The sequence below is a fragment of the Mustela erminea genome, chromosome 16 (assembly GCF_009829155.1).
Source record: "Mustela erminea isolate mMusErm1 chromosome 16, mMusErm1.Pri, whole genome shotgun sequence".
NCBI classification, from domain to species: Eukaryota; Metazoa; Chordata; class Mammalia; order Carnivora; family Mustelidae; genus Mustela; species Mustela erminea.
This window is the reverse complement of record NC_045629.1, coordinates 81,084,175-81,102,837: the sequence shown is the minus strand read 5'-3', so window position 1 is coordinate 81,102,837 and position 18,663 is coordinate 81,084,175. Positions and strand designations below refer to the sequence as shown.

Sequence of the window (18,663 nt, the reverse complement as noted above, 5' to 3'; positions counted from 1 at the left end):
GAAACTCGACCATTCTCTTATACCACACACAAAGATAAACTGGAAATGGATAAAAGACCTCAATGTGAGACAGGAATAGGCAGTAACCTCTTCGATATCAGCCACAGCAACTTCTTTCAAGATATATCTCCAAAAGCAAAGGAAACAAAAGCTAAAATGAACTTTTGGGACTTCATCAAGATCAAAAGCTTCTGTACAGCAAAGGAAACAGTCAACAAAACAAATAATTTTTTTTTCAAATGAAACCTTGAGTGGATACACTTACACACAACCTCACTCACATTGGATTTGTAGGTAAACCAGAAAGCAATTACTCATTCAGTACTAACAGCAATGTGCCTCCATGGAAGGTAACCCTATGCTGTCTGCAGGTGTACTGGGAGTATAACCATTTCATGTAGTGAAGGTTGATAGAGGTTTCTGAGGAAAGTTCCTTAATTTCTCAGTGAGAACCCAAACATGAAACACTCTTCCTTCTCACCCTGATTCTGGTGTTTGTATGTGACCCATGGTATCCTTCCAGCAAACTCTCTTTAAGGCTAAGAATGAAGCCACCACAGTTCATGGAAATGTGAAAAGAAAAAAAAAATAATGCATTGGTCCCTGATGATATCATCTAGTCACTGAATCAAGCAACCATGAAGTCCCACATTGACCATGCACTTAACATTACAATGACAGTACCCTCTTTTATGTTTCAAACATTTTGAGTTAGAAGTCTATTTCCATGGCATCCAGAACAACATCACATTGAGAAGGGCCCTCCTGGTGATGGTGCTGCTCCTCATGTCAGCCCTGGGGCAACTTTGAAGAACCTGAGGCATAAATACTTCTAAAACAAAATTGGAAAACTTCTGAGATTCCCCAAACCTTCTTAGAAATGTAATAAGATGAAAAACTGATTTATAAGAATTTGTAACTAAGGTGAACAGACCAAACACCATCTTCAGTATGTGCAATTGTAAGGTCATAGGGTAGCTCTATTTATAATTTTTAAGGAATCTCCACACAATGTTTTCCAACCCCCAAAGATACAGATGTAGTGAAAAGAAGGGCCATCTGCACCCCAATGTTCATAGTAGCAATGACTACAGTCACCAAACTGTGGGAAGAGCAAAGACGCGCTTCAACAGGTGGGATGGATAAAGAAGATGTGGTCCATATATACAATGGAATATTACTCAACAATCAGAAAGGATGAATACCCAAATTTTGTATCAACATGGACGGGACTGGAGGAAATTATGTTGAGTGAAATAAGTCAAGCAGAAAAAGTCAATTATATGGTTTCACTTACTTGTGGAGCATAAGGAATAGCACGGAGGACATTGGGAGATGAGGGGGAGAAGTGAATTGGGGGAAACCAGAGGGGGAGAGGAAGCATGAGAGACTGTGGACTCTGAGAAACAAACTGAGGGTTTTGGAGAGGAGGATGGGGTTTTGGGTGAACCTGGTGGTGGGTATTAGGGAGGGCATGTATTGCATGGAGCACTGGGTGTGGTGCATAAACAATGAATCTTGGAACACTGAAAAAAATAAAATTAAATTAAAAAATTAAAAAAGAAATATTTATGGTCAGTTTCTCTATCTTATAATTAACATATGCATAAATTTTGGAGACCTTTTAAGTCATTTAGTTGTAAGTAGTTTTGCTTTTTTCTTCTAATCTGTAATGGTTATAAGTTATTTTTATGTATTTTATATATTTTTATTTTTATATATATTTTTATATTTTTACTATTAGTATATGATTTTATTATGCTCAGAGAATATGAACTGCATCTCAGTTATTTCAACCTTGTTGAGATTTATTTGTGACCGAGTACAGGTCAAAATTCTGAATGCTTCATGTGTATATACAAAGCAATTTTTGGATTAGGTATATTAATATACTCTTTTTTGTATATTTTATTAATTTGTGTCAGCCTGAGAGGAGAATGTAAATCCCTAAATGAATCTTAAAAGTAGTCTGCAGTAGCAGAATGCTAAGTCTTCTAGATATATATGTATGTCAAGGACTAGGTATATATGTATGTATTGATATCTAGGACTAGTTTTTTTTTAAGATTTTTTGTTTATTTATTTGACAGAGAGAGATCACAAGTAGATAGAGAGGCAGGCAGAGAGAGAGAGAGGGAATCAGGCTCCCCGCCGAGCAGAAAGCCCGATGCGGGGCTTGATCCCAGGACTCCGGGATCATGACCTGAGCCAAAGGCAGAGGCCCAACCCACTGAGCCACCCAGGCGCCCCATATCTAGGACTAGTTTTAAACATTCAATATTTTTAAGACATTTATGTATTCAACAGTACTGGTCAAACCTTTTTATTATGTGCTTACCCCATAGCAGGGGGCAATGTGGTGGTCAAAACTGTGGTAGCCTCTGGGAGCAGACTGCACTGATTTGAGTTTTAGAGCAGGAGTAGGAAGATCTTCCCCGTATCAGTCTTTGGGGAATGAGGGAAAGGAATTGGGTATCAGGGAAGAGGACGGCACTTCTGTCTTCCTTCTTTTAGAAAAATGTTTTAATTTCATAAATGAAAATTGTTAAAGTTAAGTAAGAAAGTCTCATTAAGAGAGTATTAAAATACTTCTTATTAGGAGAAAATATTTGCAAAGCACATATTTGATAAAGGACTTGTATCCAAAATATCCAGAGAACTCTTAAAACTCAGAAATAAGAAAACAAACATTCAAGTCAAAACATTGGCAAAAATTTTGAGGAAACACCTCACCAAAAAAGATATACAGATGGCAAGTAAGCATATGAAAAAGATGCTAAGTGCCGTATATCTTTAGGGAAATGCAAAGTAAAACAACAAGGAGATACTGTACGTTTATATATATGAATGACTAAAATTTGAAAAAAAATGACAACACCAAATGCTGACAAGGATACAGAGCAAAAGGAACTCTCACTCATTGTGGTGGAAATGCAAAATGGTGCAACCATTTTGAAGACAGTTTGACAGTTTGTTCTTTTTTTGTAAAGCTAAACATAGTCTTATCATATGATTCAGCAATTGTGCATCTAGGTATTTTTTCCAGAGAATCTGAATACTTACGTTCATGAAAAAACCTACACACAGATGTTTTTTATCAGCTTTATTTATTAATTACTACAAACTGGAGACAACCAAGATGTCCTTCAATAATTAAGTGGATAAGCTAACTGGGCTACATCCATACATGAAAAGGCAAGACTAAGAAGAGAGTAAAAAGACCAGGGGTGTCCAAGAGTGCTAGAGAAGACACGAAAGACGAATGAATGAAGCAGAGATTTTGGGGGTACAATGCTGTCCTGGTAGATTCATGACATGAAACATTTGTCAAAACCCATAGAACTGGGGCACCTGGGTGGCTGAGTTGGTTAAGCATTTGACTCTTGATTTCGGCTCAGGTCATGTCCTCGGGGTCATAAGACCAAGCCTCACGTTGTGGAGCCTGCTTAAGATGGTATCTCCTCTAGCCCTCCTCCTCCTCCTCACACTCAATCTCTCTCTTTCTTAAAAAAAAAACAAAACAAAAAACCATAGAACTGTACAACATAAAGAGAGCTATGTCTTTGGTTAATAAAACTGTAGTGATATTGGCTTTTTAAGTGTCACAAGTGTGCCACACTAGTGTAAGATGGTAATAATAAGGGCAATCATGAAGAGGAGAGAGAAAAGAAATTCTGTAGTATCTGCTCAATTTTTCTATAAACCTAAAACCATTGTTTTTTGGTTTTTAAATAATGTCTATTAACTTACTAAAGTTAATATATAATCTTACTAGGAAGGGGGTCAGAGTTACTTGGTGAAAAGGCACACAAAAAGACATCACAAAGAGGGGGAACGAAAGTAGAGCAGGAGCTGAGAACTCATTGTGAGTGAGTGTCTCTGTGTGTGTGTGTTTGTTGTGGGGTGATCTTCCTGGGGGTGGTCTGTGGGGAGAGCAGGCTCAGGTCGGTGGGAGGGGAGCTCTACTGGCAATTCTGAGTGACTGGCCCATAGATATGGGGCAGAGTGTCATGACTGAAGAAGTGGGGAGGCAGGCAGAGACCAATCCATGGCACCACTTTGGAAAATGAAGTTTATCCCATTGGGAACTGATTTTAAATAGGGACACAGGCAATGTGTCTTCTGAGATGGGTTTGAGAAAGCCTACATGTCTTGCCTCACAAGGCTGTTTTGGAAGCAGCCCAGATCACATGTGGGGAAGTGCCTCCAAATCTACTGAATGTTCCCAGAGCAAGGTGCTAACAAGTGGCCTCTGCTTCTGCAGAAGTCTCTGTGTCTCAGTCTTTCAGGGGAGAACCATAAAGTCCTTGCTCTTCTAACTTCCCACGTAGCTTCTGTGTGTGAGAATGTCCACAGTGCTCCCACGGTGCAACCAGCAATGATCAGAGGGCACCACTCTGGGGGGTGACTGGGCCATCTGATTACAAAGGACACAGGAGAAACACCCACATCCAATGATGTGACATGGACTGGAGCCAGATCCCAGAAAATGAAATTCGCAGCATGGAATTGTGTCATAATCCAACTTTCTGAAGTAAAGATAGAGAAGAGGAATGACAGAGTGTGTGTAAAACCTTGAGAAAAATACACACACACACACACACACACACAAAATTAGTGGAGAAGAAGGCAGCATGTACTGTGATTATCCTGAGGAAGAATTATTTTCTTCAACATGGCCAACATTGGTTCTCATGAATATCCCTTCAAAAACAATAGACAACTACTCTATTATAAATGATAATTAATATTTATTAAGTGCTTTCTACATGCCAGGCACTTGGCTATAATTTCTCTCATTTTCTTTTTAAAAAATTTTTATTTATTTTTAAATTTTCTTTTCAGTGTTCCAGAATTCGTTGTTTATGCACCACACCCAGGGCTCTATGCAATATGGCCCTCCTTGATACTCACCACCAGGCCCTCCCAGGCCCCCACTTCTTTCCCCTCCAAACCCCTCAGTTTGATTCTCAGAGTCCACAGTCTCTCATGGTTCGTCTCCCCCTCCAATTTCCCCCAACTCCCTTCTCCTCTCCATCTCCCCATGTCCTCCGTGTTTCATAGTAGAAGCACTTCTGCGGCAAGAGTTGAACTAATTTGCTAATATCAGCCAAGCAGGAAGGAGGGCCAGACTCAGAACCACACCCTGACTTTGGACTCCATGTTCTCAGTCATGGTGCGTTTCTGTCCCCCACTCTGAAAGAATGAAAAATGCCCTTCAATAAACTTCAACATCTTAATCAGGTAATTCCAAGAAGATTTCAACTGTTCAGAATGGAACATTGTGGAACAGCCTTGGGAACAGACAGAAGTGGGTTCGAGTTCTAACTCTGCCACATGCCCACTCTGGAAATGGTAGAGAAACTGCATGAGCTCAGGTAATTCACCTCACGGGTCCTCATTGAATGAAATGTGATGGCGTAAATAAAATGTCTAACACCTGATACATTGCGGAGGCTCTGCCCATGTTAGATCGACTCTCATCATTTCATGTCTCATGATTTGGTCTCCTGAATAGATTTCCCCAGCATCAGGGAATAAGCTGATTACTCTGGCAGCTATATCTCCCCATGAAAATGAAGATGTTGATACCCGGTTTCGTGTCATTAGCTTGGTAAGGAGTCGTCTTGCAGAGTGAGACGAGCCCCAGACAGCCTCTAAGTGCTGTTCTCTAGGTATGTGAGGCTGTGCACCAGAGTTTGAGTTCATTAATCTCACCAAGGTCTTGTCTGGCCCTGCAGTCAGCCTTCCTTCTCTGATGTCAAGGCAAACATGTCAATCCCTCTTGAATGACTTGGTCTGTATGGCTTCTATTGATGACAGTATAACCATATGGTTATTAGTATCCTAAACTTCCTACTGGGATGGCATATCAATAATAGGTGTCTGAGAGAATAAAGACAAACTTTCTTGGTTGGCAAGCTCAGAAGAGCACACCTTGTTGAGGTGGTGATCTAGACCCCCGGTCTCAGTGTGGCCCCTGGGGCCAGCCTCACCCCCTGCCCCCTTACTGTTCCCCACACCATGAGAGTGGAGTTTCTGACTACTGAAGGGAGCAATGAACGGGAAGCTGTTACTCTAGGCATGATGCAGGGGAGGAGCTTAAGAGTTATAGAAAGCAAGGGTCATAATTTTATAGGAGAATGTCCAGATTTCCTCTTCCTGATATTATGGGCTGTTTATTTTTCCATGCAGCTCTTAAGGTATTTGGTACAACTTCTCAGGAAAGAGGATGACAGATACAGATATCTACCTGAAGAAGGCATTTTTATGGTTTTTTGTTTGTTTGTTTGTTTATCTCCTGATGTATCCTGAGCATCTAGAATAGTGTTTGGTAACACCTAGGCTATAGGATATATCCCCGATACCTGATATGTCACTGATTCTCTGTCATCATCTATCCCAATACAATCCCCTTCACCAACTCTGGAACCATCACTAAAAACCAATCACAGAACAATGATGCTTCATACTGAATCTCTAATCACACACACACTCTTAATTGGTTTCTGATCCTCAAATGTTTGTTTAAGCATTATTACAATATCCTTATTAACGTCAATCATCAACATATCTTCAATTATTATGCATGCCCTTTGGTTCTACTGCCTAGTCAGGAAGAGACAGATACCAAGAGGCTCATATTACCCAGTTGTCGAAAATAGATTTTTCTGATTCTTTCCCCAAATGTCTATCTTCCCTTCCCTTGTTCCTGCTTCTGCAGTGCTGGTTCAGTTTCTCTTTCTCACTTACATGGACCAGTTCCAAAACTTCCTTATTGCTTGCACTGGTTTTAATGTATTCCCTCCCCCCAACCCCAATGAAGGAGAACTTCCTGGTTCTCAATGTTGTACTGATTACCCTCCTTCCCCTAGGCTCAGCATCACCTTCCGAATTCCAACTGAACTCCCTGGGGCCTTGGAAGGTTCTTGGTCATTTGTTCCCATCTCCACTTCCTCCCACCTCCCTCCTCTCTCTCCCATGCTGTGACTGCACCACAACCAATGACTCACCATTCCCAGAACACCCACCTGCCCCCTTTCACCTTCTTCCCTCGGCTGGAATATCAAGTATCTTTATCCTCAATACAATCATCCTTCAAGACAAAGTTCAAATATGACCACATACATCAAGACTTTCTCTGTTTGTTTCCTTAGTTATTGAAATGTACCCTACGCTCATACCTTCTTGTAATTTTTAAAAAAGATTTTATTTATTTATTTGACAGAAATCACAAGCAGGCAGAGGCAGGCAGAGAGAGGAGGAAGCAGGCTCCCCGCCAAGCAGAGCCCGGGGCAGTGCTCGATCCCAGGACCCTGGGATCATGACCTGAGCCGAAGGCAGAGGCTTAACCCACTGAGCCACCCAGGTGCCCCACCTTCTTGTAATTTTTAAGGATGCAGTGTGTTTATACATGGTGGTAGAGGTATTTTTATTCATGGGTGCCTCAGCCTGCTTCCTATAATATTTTGGAGGGTGTAGCATTGCAGAACAGTCACAATACTTTTTAGCTTTTCCAGTCAAGGACTGAAGCCCAGAACGGTCACCAATAACCAGTGAAAGATGGAAAAGTGAGCATGGAGATATTTAAGTACTCATTTTTACTGATGGAGAAAACCAGCTGGTTACCACGATTAACTCAAACTCACTTATAAAGAAATGTAATGGTAACAGATATTTAACTGGATGTCCTACAAGCAACAGTTACCTAAGCTGCAAGTTCCTGGGGCCATGGTCTCTAGCCCTTGTGACATATTTTGATGCACAGCAGCCATATGGTGCTGGCTAGAAACCAAGATTTTCAGTTCTCAGTAGCACAAACTACAGACAAGCTAGTGAATGTGGACTCACACCACTATAAGGTCAGATTACCCAATTTCGGAAACAGAAGACTCAGAGTCTTCATGTCTTTCCATCTCCCTGGACTGGAGAAGTGTGTGCCCCTCCCTAAGGACAAATTCCTGTGCACATGCTGCCGTGTGCTTTCCATTCTCGGACTCACCGCTTGGGTGAGGCACACATCCCGTCATTCAGAGGGTAGTGTGACGGAAGCCTGGTGGATGTCAGGGAGCAGAGAAAGTCAGAGCAAACAGACTAAGTTCATCCACAAAGCCAACAAGATTGTTACTCGAGGTGTGTCCTATGGGCAATCTGCTTGAAGTTGAAGTTCTATAGTCCCTGGGGTGGGGGGAGGGGCAGGGATCCAAGCTGAGACCTGGGATCCAGGGTGCTCACCAGCAGTTTCAAATGTTGTGTGCATGTGAAACTGGGACTCTGAAGGTGCTCTGGCACAAAGGGACCAGAGGGAAGAGATTCTGACCCAGAGTGCAGCAGGCTGTCCCTTAGCCTGCTGGGGACGTTTCTCCATCGTTGGCCCAGCACAAGAAGGCCTTTGTTTCCTTTCTATTTTTTCACAGGGGGGTTGTGTTGAGGACATAAGTATACACCAAGTAGTTCAAGAGCGTGAGGAAGCAGGTCTGTGCCTTGTGTAACACTGGAGAGAGTGGTATTATCTTCACCAGAAAGAAGAAACAAAACCAGAAAACACCTCCAAGTCAATGTAAGCTGGATGGGCACAGTAGGGCGTCTAGGGCTCTGTACAACATGTCACAACTCGGTGGCTTTAAGCAACAGAAATATGTCTTCTTGCTGTTCTGGAGGCCGGAACGCTGATGAGATCAAGGTGTTGAGGAGCCACACTTACTCTGAGGCTCTGGGGGAGAATCTGTTCCATGCTTTCTCTTGGCCTCCGGTGTTCCCAGCAATCCTTAGCATCCCTGTAGATGCCCCTCTTCAGCCTTCCTTGCTCACCACATGGTGTCCCCCCTGTGTCTGAGTCTTTCTGCTCTTCTCACAAGAACACCCATCTGTGTGGATTAGGATTCACCCTAACTCAGTGCAGCCTCCTCCTAACCAGATTATACCAGCAAAGACCTCATTCCCAAATAAGCTCACGTTTAAAGGTAACCTTTGAACATGATTTAGAACAGGATTTAGGACTTCACCGTATCTTCCGGGGGGATATGATGTGCCCATAACAGTACCCAAAAAGCAGTGGACAAGACAACATGGTGCAGGGCACCCCCTTAGTCTGCCATGGAAGCTACAGAGATGGAAAAGGAAACATCCCTGGGCTGTGATGTGTTTACTCTTAGTTTTCTTTATCTAATATTGGGAAGTAGGCTGATACCCTGAGACTTGTCATGCCCTTGAGGTTTTTGAATAAGAATGGAATATGGGATTTGCTGGGGTCTGAGTATGCAAAAAATAGAAATGGAGTGACTTTATACCTCAAGCTGTCAGAAGAGATTTCTTGTCTTCTGCCACTTACTTAATTTTATTTCATAACTATCATGCAAGACTTTCGTGTTTCAGATACGTTTCTAAATCCTGGACTCTTTCCCCAGCCCTGTACATGTATGTAGCTTATACTGACACAGGGAGCACACGGCTGTTGGTTGGTCTGGAAGCCTGACTATCCCCGGGACACAAATGAACAAATGGGCACCTGAAAAACTCTGCCATTTGGTCACTTCTGCAGAACTTTGGAAAACGTCTTCTAGCTCATTTTCAAAGATGAGCTCTGGCTTCCAGCACAGAATTTATCCAGCAAATTCGCCAGCTACGGATGCACCAGGAGGGTTGCAGTTGGCTGGGGCTCTGCTAAGGAGACTCGGGCGTTGGCACCCGACGTTGCCACTGGCAGCGAGATCTGGCTTTGAATGTTAATGACCCTTTTGCCAAGCTCTTAGTGGTTTTCAGATAATTTATCCATCAACAAGCCTACCTGTTATTAGCACTTTATGCATTTATTTTTCTCTAAGTGCATAATGTCATCCTTATCTCTCTACCGGATGAATGAGACATTTCAATCATGGTCTCTATACAAGATTTCCTAGGACAAAATCTATATCTCTATTTACAAGCTGTATGACCTTGGGGGCGTTCATTAATCTTTCTTCGAATCAGGTTCCTCTGGTGTAAAAGGGGCCTGATAAATCTGATAAGAGAATTAAATAAGATAATTCATGGAAAGCATTGGCAAGGGTCTGCTCTTAGCAAGTGCTTAATAAATGAAAGCTTTTGTTAATATAGTGGAACCCCATGATTGCATAGATCAGGATATAATAAAATCAGCAGTAGGGGTCCGTCTTCCATGGCAGGCTCACTCTTGGCATTTGACTAATCTTGAAATAAAGGTACTTCCCTTTGTTAGACAACTGCATTGTTTGTCTTGCCTGTGGGGGCTTAACTATAATATAGTCCTGGTACCATACATGAATGGAGCAGTATGATTGGAAATCTAAAAATTAATGTGGTATGAACATGAAATTTAACTTTATGATTTGTTATATTTTCATTCATATTCTCTCTCCCTCCCCGTCTGTGTCTCCCTGCCCCTTACCCCCCACCCCATGTGAGGACACAGGCAGAAAGTGACCATTGCAAGCCAGGAAGCCACTGAAACCCAGCCATGCCTTCACCTGATCTCCAGAACTGACAGAAAACAAATGCCATCTATGGCACGTTATTAGGTCAGCTGACTGATACAGGCTGCTGTGCTACTTCTCCATTAGCTCGCACCTATGCACTTGGGTGCAGCTCCCTCGTGGCAGTAAACAGTAGGAAAGCTGTGTGTACAATGGGCCCCTATCACAGGGAGCACATGGCCGCTGCGGGCCAGCCCCACATGGGAGTGCCGCGTAGGACAGTCGTGCAACAAGGTGATCCCAGTGAGAAGGAAGTGGGTAGTATTTCTGTATGTTCATTGTTCCTGGGATAGACCTGCCCACAGTGATTGCAAGTGGATTGGTCAGCTGCTCGGGGATTTTGAAAAAAAGAAAAAAAAACTACTGGGAATTAGGTGTCCTACAGAGGATCAAAGTATGGATGGACCACTTAGGAAGGGCACAGGAAATGAAGATACTATGACAAAACTAAAGGAGCACCAAATACACAGCCTAGGGGGAAAACCCTTAGTAGTTAGAAGGCTGACTTCAACATACTACGGATGCTAGGAGCAGGCCCCTTTTCCATGGGCCTATGCAAAACACATCGACGGCATCAGGAGCGAAGACTGCGCGTGGGTTGGAAACGCGGGACATCCTTCACTGAGCTGGACTGGCCATCGCTACTGCCGAGCACTGAGAGGGTCATCAGCGGAGACAGGGGCTCGGTACTCAGTTCATAGGTGACCGTGCGTTCGGATTTGCGCCAGCGTCTTGCGTCATCCGTCGTGTCCCGGCGCCCCATGAGCTCCTCTTTCCATTCTCAGGAGTGTCCTACTTTGGAAAATAAAGTGCATGGTCACCACCAAATGCAATTCCCCTGCCACCAGGTGGGGGGTGGAGCACTTTTCCCTCCCACAGCAGAGTGGACAGCGATTTATTCTAATAGAAACACATACGTATTCTGGATACACATTTGTCTGCCCTGCAGGAAATCGTCTAATGGAACCATCCTTCAGCAACGTGTGGAGATCATTACCATTCTGTCCCACTTTGCACCGACACTAACCAAAGAAATCATTTTACTGTGAGGGAGAATGTATAATAAGCTAAAACTTACCAATTAATGTTTTTACCATGTGCCTTATAAAATGAAATCACTGGCTTGATGCACAGGTGGATTGAGCTTCCGAGACTCTGCACAAGGAGTTGCAGTGACACTCTTGGAGATGAGGGTGTTGTACCGCAAAACGAGGGCTGTTCCTTAAACCGACAGCTGTTTCTATGAGTCAAGAGCCTGTGTCCAAACAGGAGACAGAAACCACACAGGATTGTGAAAGTGGGAAGTCTAATATAAAAGATTATTATCTAGGAGATGACCTACCGAGGGACAAAGGGACACCAAAGAATGCAATGGGGACAGATCTGGAGAACAGAGACACTGCCATTAACTTAAGGCAGGCCACCCTTAGGGGGGACAGACTTCAGAGAGCCCCACCCCCTGGCTGGGAATGGGACCCGTGCATGCAGCCCTGTGCTAGGTGGGTTTGGATGTCTAGTGCCCAAAGGATGACTGGTTGGACCAGGATTTATAGTAAAATGTATATTAAATCAGAATGTGAGACTCACTCTAAAGCATTATGGTCTCCTTATGATGTCATACCACCCAAGACATGAAGAGGGTCCCCTGTACTTGCTGGGATGACCAATTCTGATCCCCGATGGGAAGTTCAATCTCTAAAAACCTTTGTCAGGAAACTATAGTGTCAAGAAAGACAGTATATGGAATCTGAGAAACGCAGTTGACTCTTTCTTAGATACCTCATGCCCCAAAATAACAGCCAATAGGAACTTTTGGCAATCCAATAATGAAAGATCCTGTGTGAATAAAGGCATCAGTGACACCACCAGGAAGAAAATTCCAATTAACTGAGACTGTCAGAGGGGTTGGGGAGGCTGAGTTAGGTGATGGTAGCAGAAGGCTTCAATTTGTTAAATTATTCCTTCGATTAACTCTAGAAGCCGAAGCCGTAACTACCACACATGTTTTATTGATTAATATAATCCCCTCTTTCCTCTTTCCACTACAGGTGGTGCCAACATAAGTTTCAGGGGAGAATTTAAATATATTGACATTCTGTGGATCCTTTACCTTTGAAAACCTCGTAGCAATCTCTAGACTAAGCAGAGTTTAAAAGTAACGTGATATGCTAGCTCAGGTTCTTGTGATGTATTTCCTGCTATTTCTAGAAGGTTCTTCAGGGTATGTCTTGTTCACTGCCATACCAGCTGCCTCCATGGACACAGACCCAGCCACTTACTTCCCTGTGCCCAGGACAAATCCGAGCTCCTGCGACCCCTGGTTTGCCCATTCGTGAAGTAAAGAAGGATGCCAACCCACTTCCTGGGGTCACTATGAGCCGCGTGATGTAAGGTCTATGAAGAAACTGGAAAATATTAAAACAGCATCAAATTGTGTTACTTTTTACTGACTACAAGATTTTTATATCATGCTCTAGGTAGTTAATAGACAGGCTCTTTAAAATCTCTCATCTTGGTGTCTCTATAAAACAAAATCCTAATAAAAAAACTAGACAAAAAAGAGAAAAAATATGTACAACCAAAAAGCTAGATGAACAATAGGGTCAAAAGAAGAGAACAAGGGAGCTGGGGGAAATTGGAAGGGGAGGTGAACCATGAGAGACTGTAGACTCTGAAAAACAATCTGAGGGGTTTGAAGGGGCGGTGGGTGGGAGGTTGGGGGAACCAGGTGGTGGGTATTAGAGAGGGCACGGATTGCATGGAGCACTGGGTGTGGTGCAAAAATAATGAATACTGTTATGCTGAAAATTAAAAAAAAAAAAAAAGAGAACATGGTCTTTCTTCAAACACCTAGAAACATGCACTGATACCCTCCTCTCCAGGCCTACTGGAGGCTTCTTGCTGCACTGCCACAGACTTCCCAGGAGCTGGTTCAAAGTCTCCAGTACGCAGTAGAGGGGTGTCTGGGTGGCTTGGCTGGTTAAGCAGCCGGCTCTGGATTTCGGCTCAGGTCATGATCTCAGGGCCCTGGGATAGAGCCCCACATTGGGGTCCCCACTCAAGAAGGAGTCTGCTTCGGGATTTTCTCCCTAGGCCCCTCCCCCTGCTCTCTCTCTCTCTAAAATAATAAATAGATCAATGTTTAAAAAAATAAAATAAGGGACAGAGTAGACATAAAGCAGAGCCTTCTTTTGGGCAGGGCTCACTTGAAAACTAACAGCCTGTGGGTTACCCAGGAAATGGATTTGAAAAGTATTCCCAAATGTGGCATATAGTTACCTCCAAAATCCGGAGAGAGAGAAATCATAAGGTGTGTATACACACACCCTATTCTACTTTCTTATATATTTCTTACTGTGTTCTTGGTTCTATTTCTCTGGAGAACCCTGTTTACTACAGTAAACATGATCTGGAATTTGAAACTCTTTTTTTTCTTTTCCACAGATTTTACTTATTTACTTGATAGAGAGAGAGCACAAGTAGGGGGAGCAGCAGAGGGAGAAGCAGATTCCCCGCTGAGCAGAGCAGGGAGCCCAGGACCGGATGATCCCGGCCTGAGCCGAAGACAGACGCTTAACTGACTGAGGCTCCCAGGTGCCCCGAATCTCATTTTCTTTATCTGACTCAGTTCAGGGTATATTTCTCTTTGCCATACTTATTTTTTGTTGACCTTAAAATGTAATGGAGCACAGCATGCGTGCTGTGCTTAACACTTGTAGGGCGACCTCTGTGTCCTTCTCAGCAAATGCTTTCTGACCACTACTTACCGTATCTGTCGTGTCCTTTCCCTGATGCCTTATTATCAAGATCTGCGGCCTGGTTCCTCCCTCTCCCACCGTGGGCTCTTCCCCGGTGCCTCCACATTGTCCGAGGGACACTGCTCACCATCCGTGGGAGTCTGCTCCGACTGCCATAACGACATAGCAGAGGCTGGGTGGCATCAACAGGGAGACCTTATCTTCTCCCAGCTCTGGAGGCTACAGGGGTGGGTGGAGGGGCAGCAGGCTTGTTTCCCCTGGAGGCAGAGGCCTCTCGGCTTGCAGACAGGAGGCTTCTCCCTGCGTCCTTGGGTCCCCTTGCTCTGCACATGCACGTCCGTGTGTCTCCGTCTCTCTCACAAGCACTCTGCTTTTATTGGATCAGTGCCCCACCTTTACGACCTCGCTTGACTTTCCTTACCTCCTTGAAGGCTCTCTCCAGATATAATTGCACTGGGGACTAGGGCTCTAACTCAGAACTCAGACTGAACACAATCAGTGTATAAAATCCACTTCCAAATCCATCATTCTCCCTATGTTATTTTTTGTGTTCTATCTACACACACACACACACAGGATAAAACCTTTCATTACTTTCCCATTTTTCTGTGAAGACTAAAATCCTTACCCTAGCCTCCAAGATTCTGAATAGTGGGGTTGTGGCCTGTCCCTCCAACCCCCTGCAATGCCCCACACCTCCAGTGTCCAGGATCACGGGACTTCCACTGTGCACCCTTTCCCGGCTCTCCTCACCAGAGCCCCGACCCACTTCCCTTTGGCCTGGGGCAGGTTCTTCCCCTATCCCGTTGTTCCTTCTCATGGCATCTTATACCTCTGCTCCCTGGACATCCGCATAGCGGGATTCTACACTGGCTTTGTGCGTGGTGTGGACAGATGGCACCCTTATTTCATCACCTTCACTTTGAGATCCAGCACTGTGTCTGTCACAATGTCGGCTGAGTTAACTCCTGTCGAGTGAATTAACATCCTTGCTGGTTGCAGGTGCAGAAATACTTTCTCCCATTTCTGCCCTCCTGCTGACGTTAAAACGTACACACTCCTGGTAAGCAGAACGATCACCTTCCAGAGATGCTAATGTCCTAACCCACAGAAGCTATGAAAATGTTACTTTACGTGTAAAAAGGGCCTTGAGGATGAGATAAGGTTAGATCTTAGGTGGGGAGGTCGTCCTGTATTACAGCTGGGTCCTTACAGGTAAGGGTGTGAGGCAGGGACATCAGGGTTGGACTCGGGGGCACCACACTGCTGGCTCTGAACATGGAGGACACACCAGGCACCCAGGAGTGCAGGTGGTCTCCAGAAGCAAGGAAAGGCAAGGGCACGGACCTACCCTGGGACCCCCAGAGGGAGCACAACATGCCAACACCTTGCTTTTAGCCCAGGGAGATCCATTTCTGACTTATAACCTTAGGGAATAATGCATCTCTCTTAGATGCCATTCAAGTGAGTAGTCTTTTCGTGATCCTCAGCAGGGGTCAGATTCCATCAGGACAGGAAACATAGTTTACTACCTTTCTTTATAGCCAACATGGTGTTATCCCCCTACAAACGAACTCTCCAATGGTTTAACTTTGGTGGGCTTACTGTGATTTACTTTAGTGGAGACCTTTCCGCCTCCGTGTGAATTATGGATCAGGGGAAGTGAGACTGAGGGATTCTCTGAGTTCTACCTCATATTATATTAATTTGTGAAAAAATCAATACACCATGGAAAGAGAATTCCACCAAGGCATTTTCTTCTAAACACACCATGTGCATTTCTTCCTCCAGACCCTCCCCTATGCTACTTCCTCTGCCTCACGACACCTATCGCTTCTTGCTCTCCGCTCTTGTCATTGCCACCCAGAACAAAGAAGAGGAGTGCATTACTCAACTCGCCTCCTTTGTGGGAACTCATCAGAGAACGCTTCCAGGAAATCCCAAGGCTATCGCCAAGGTTGCATTTAAAGTATTTCTCACCGACTTCAGGAAGTGAGCTCATCGAAGACACTGGGGACTATGAGGTACTGGTGGACCTGCAGAGATTCCAGAACAGTCACTCAAATTCTGCATCATGAATGATTGTCTCCTAACAGGGTATTAAAAATTGTAATGGAAACATAAATGCTCGTAATTCCGAGCTAATAAAAAAAATATCTAGGGTAAAGAGGGACACATTTTTCACCTGTGCTTGCCTATTCATTATGTCATGTCTTACAAATTCAACACTCTCAAAATCAGCTTTTTCCATCCTACTAAAGACCCATTGATGAATTAGGGCTTTGCATTATTCAAGTTCTTAACTTAATCAGGATTTGCTTAAAAAAAGAAAGAAAGAAACGATAAAGCAATTTTGGCCTTTTAACTCTTTATATCAGTTTTCAAATTTGGGTTTGCACTCTTAAGAAAGGAAGAATTGGAGCATTGAAATTCCTGAAATAATCAAGTTTCTCTTGCTTAACAGTTGATACATTTTCTTGCTCTGAAATGGTTCCATATCTTCTTCTGCAGTTCTAAATCATCCTCACGGAGGCTTGGACAAAATGTCACATTCTTAAAGGGGAGCCCACTGGAGATATGAAAGAAGCAACAATGTTTATTACATAGACTTCTGCTGTGCCTCTGCAGGGCTGAAGCTACTCAGGGACAGTATTGCTCTTTATGCTTTCATAAATGTTATAAATAACAATTCACTTATTTTCATAAGTGTGATTTATCCAACAATCCTGCAAAGGAATCACTGTTTTTCCCATCATTTTCAAACGCGGGAGTTCGACGCCTGTAAAAATGAAGGGACTTATCCAATCTGAGAACCTGAATTTTTAAAGTTCCAATGATAAGAATTTTTCCAACTCTGAGAGGCAGAGAAGGCTTTTATAAAAAGGGAGCACTTGGCTTGTCTCCTAGTCATATTTTTTGGGGAAAGCATAAATATGGAAAGTGTAAGCATTCAGGGTAGAAGAAATAGTGCTTACAGAGGCACCAAAGAACCCGTGTTCATGAATTTTTAAGGAAATGACTGTAGATTGATGAGTGAGTTACCCAGAGGACAAGAGCATAGATTTGAGCCAGATCATAAAAGGGCATATAGAATACTGTGGACTATTTCATGGGGTCATAGGGAACTACAAAAACTGCCATCGATGAATAGTGTGACCAGAGCTATAAAAACTAACTGGAAAGGAAAATTTTGGCAAAGTAGCAGGAAGATACCAGTAAGGATGATGCCCCAGTAATGTGGGTGAGTGGTCATGCCCATTGGGGACGAAGAGGAGACGACTAGAAATTACTTACAATACGTAAGGAGCAGTCACTGCTGACGCTAGGAATTTGAACCCTGGTTAGGCGTGAGGTGAATGACATGCTACTGCCATGTTCCTAGAAATAGACACTTGTCCCATAAACCAGTCCCAACTAAAACACGGGCAGTTGTGTTGTACAGAAGTAGGTGTACTTCCCCTTCCCTGTTCTCTACAAATGGAAACCATTATGGAGATTTTTTACACGTTTTCCACCTGCTACTGTGCTTAAAGACACATTCGGAGGGCATTCTTGTCAGAATCCTGTTTTTCTGCTGCTGCTGCTGCTGTGGAGACACTGTGTCTATAGGATATGACAGAAGTTCCTGAAGGGAGCATTGGCAGGCAACAAGGCCCAAGCCAGTGAGGTGGGTCCACATGGTGGAGGCCTTGAAAGTGACTTCTGACGTTCTGACTTCTAACTTTTCAGTCCATCCTTTTAGAAAATCCTCTTTGTACTTGGTGTTGACAGCTTTTATCCATAAAGTATCATCCAAGAAAACATGACTGGGTAGGTACCTAGTGGTTGTCATTTAGAATATGTTTGTAATGTGAAATAGATGTGCCATGCAATAAAGAATCCATAACTTGAGCTCAAGTCAAGAGGTACTAGGCCCGTGATGATCTTCATCTCTGAGCACCATTCCCCTGTCAGGGAAGATGGGATTCATCAGGAGGGAAACATGCCTTTCGAAAACCTTCAGCTTTAAAGTACTACCACCTACACATCTGTGCTCTTCTGTGGCACCACAATCATTTCAGTAAGCATTTTGTGGCCGGGACAGATACTTGGCTTACGAATAATACAGTTTCTAATATGAGCTGGGCACGTATGATTTCTCTCCTTACATTCTCCACTGAGCCATTCCTCACTTCTTAGCTTGGGAAGGAGGGATGGGTCTCATTCGCTCCTTGCACGCATTCTGTCTAGTACACATTAGTGTCCTCTTCTTTACAGGTAAAGAAACTGCCACACAAAGTGGTTAAGTAGCCCTTGTGCACAAAGCACCAAAGCTGGTGTGCACAAGAGGATCCAGAATTGGGAACCGTCATTGCTATCAAATGCTCCTTCTGTCACACAACAGCATATTACGGCGTTGGCCAAAGATGTTTGTG

The 18,663-nt window shown here is 43.6% G+C and overlaps 1 long non-coding RNA gene across 1 annotated transcript; it reads right to left on the bottom strand.

Annotated features, from left to right (window-relative positions):
* Nucleotides 1-10,972: 10,972 nt before the first annotated feature.
* LOC116574711 lies at nucleotides 10,973-14,519 on the bottom strand. The gene is made up of 4 exons (XR_004279450.1): nucleotides 14,258-14,519; nucleotides 12,770-12,895; nucleotides 11,569-11,745; nucleotides 10,973-11,285 (listed from the first exon to the last, which is right to left on the bottom strand). It is a non-coding gene; the product is annotated as an uncharacterized LOC116574711 (long non-coding RNA).
* Between the last annotated feature and the right edge of the window lie 4,144 nt (nucleotides 14,520-18,663).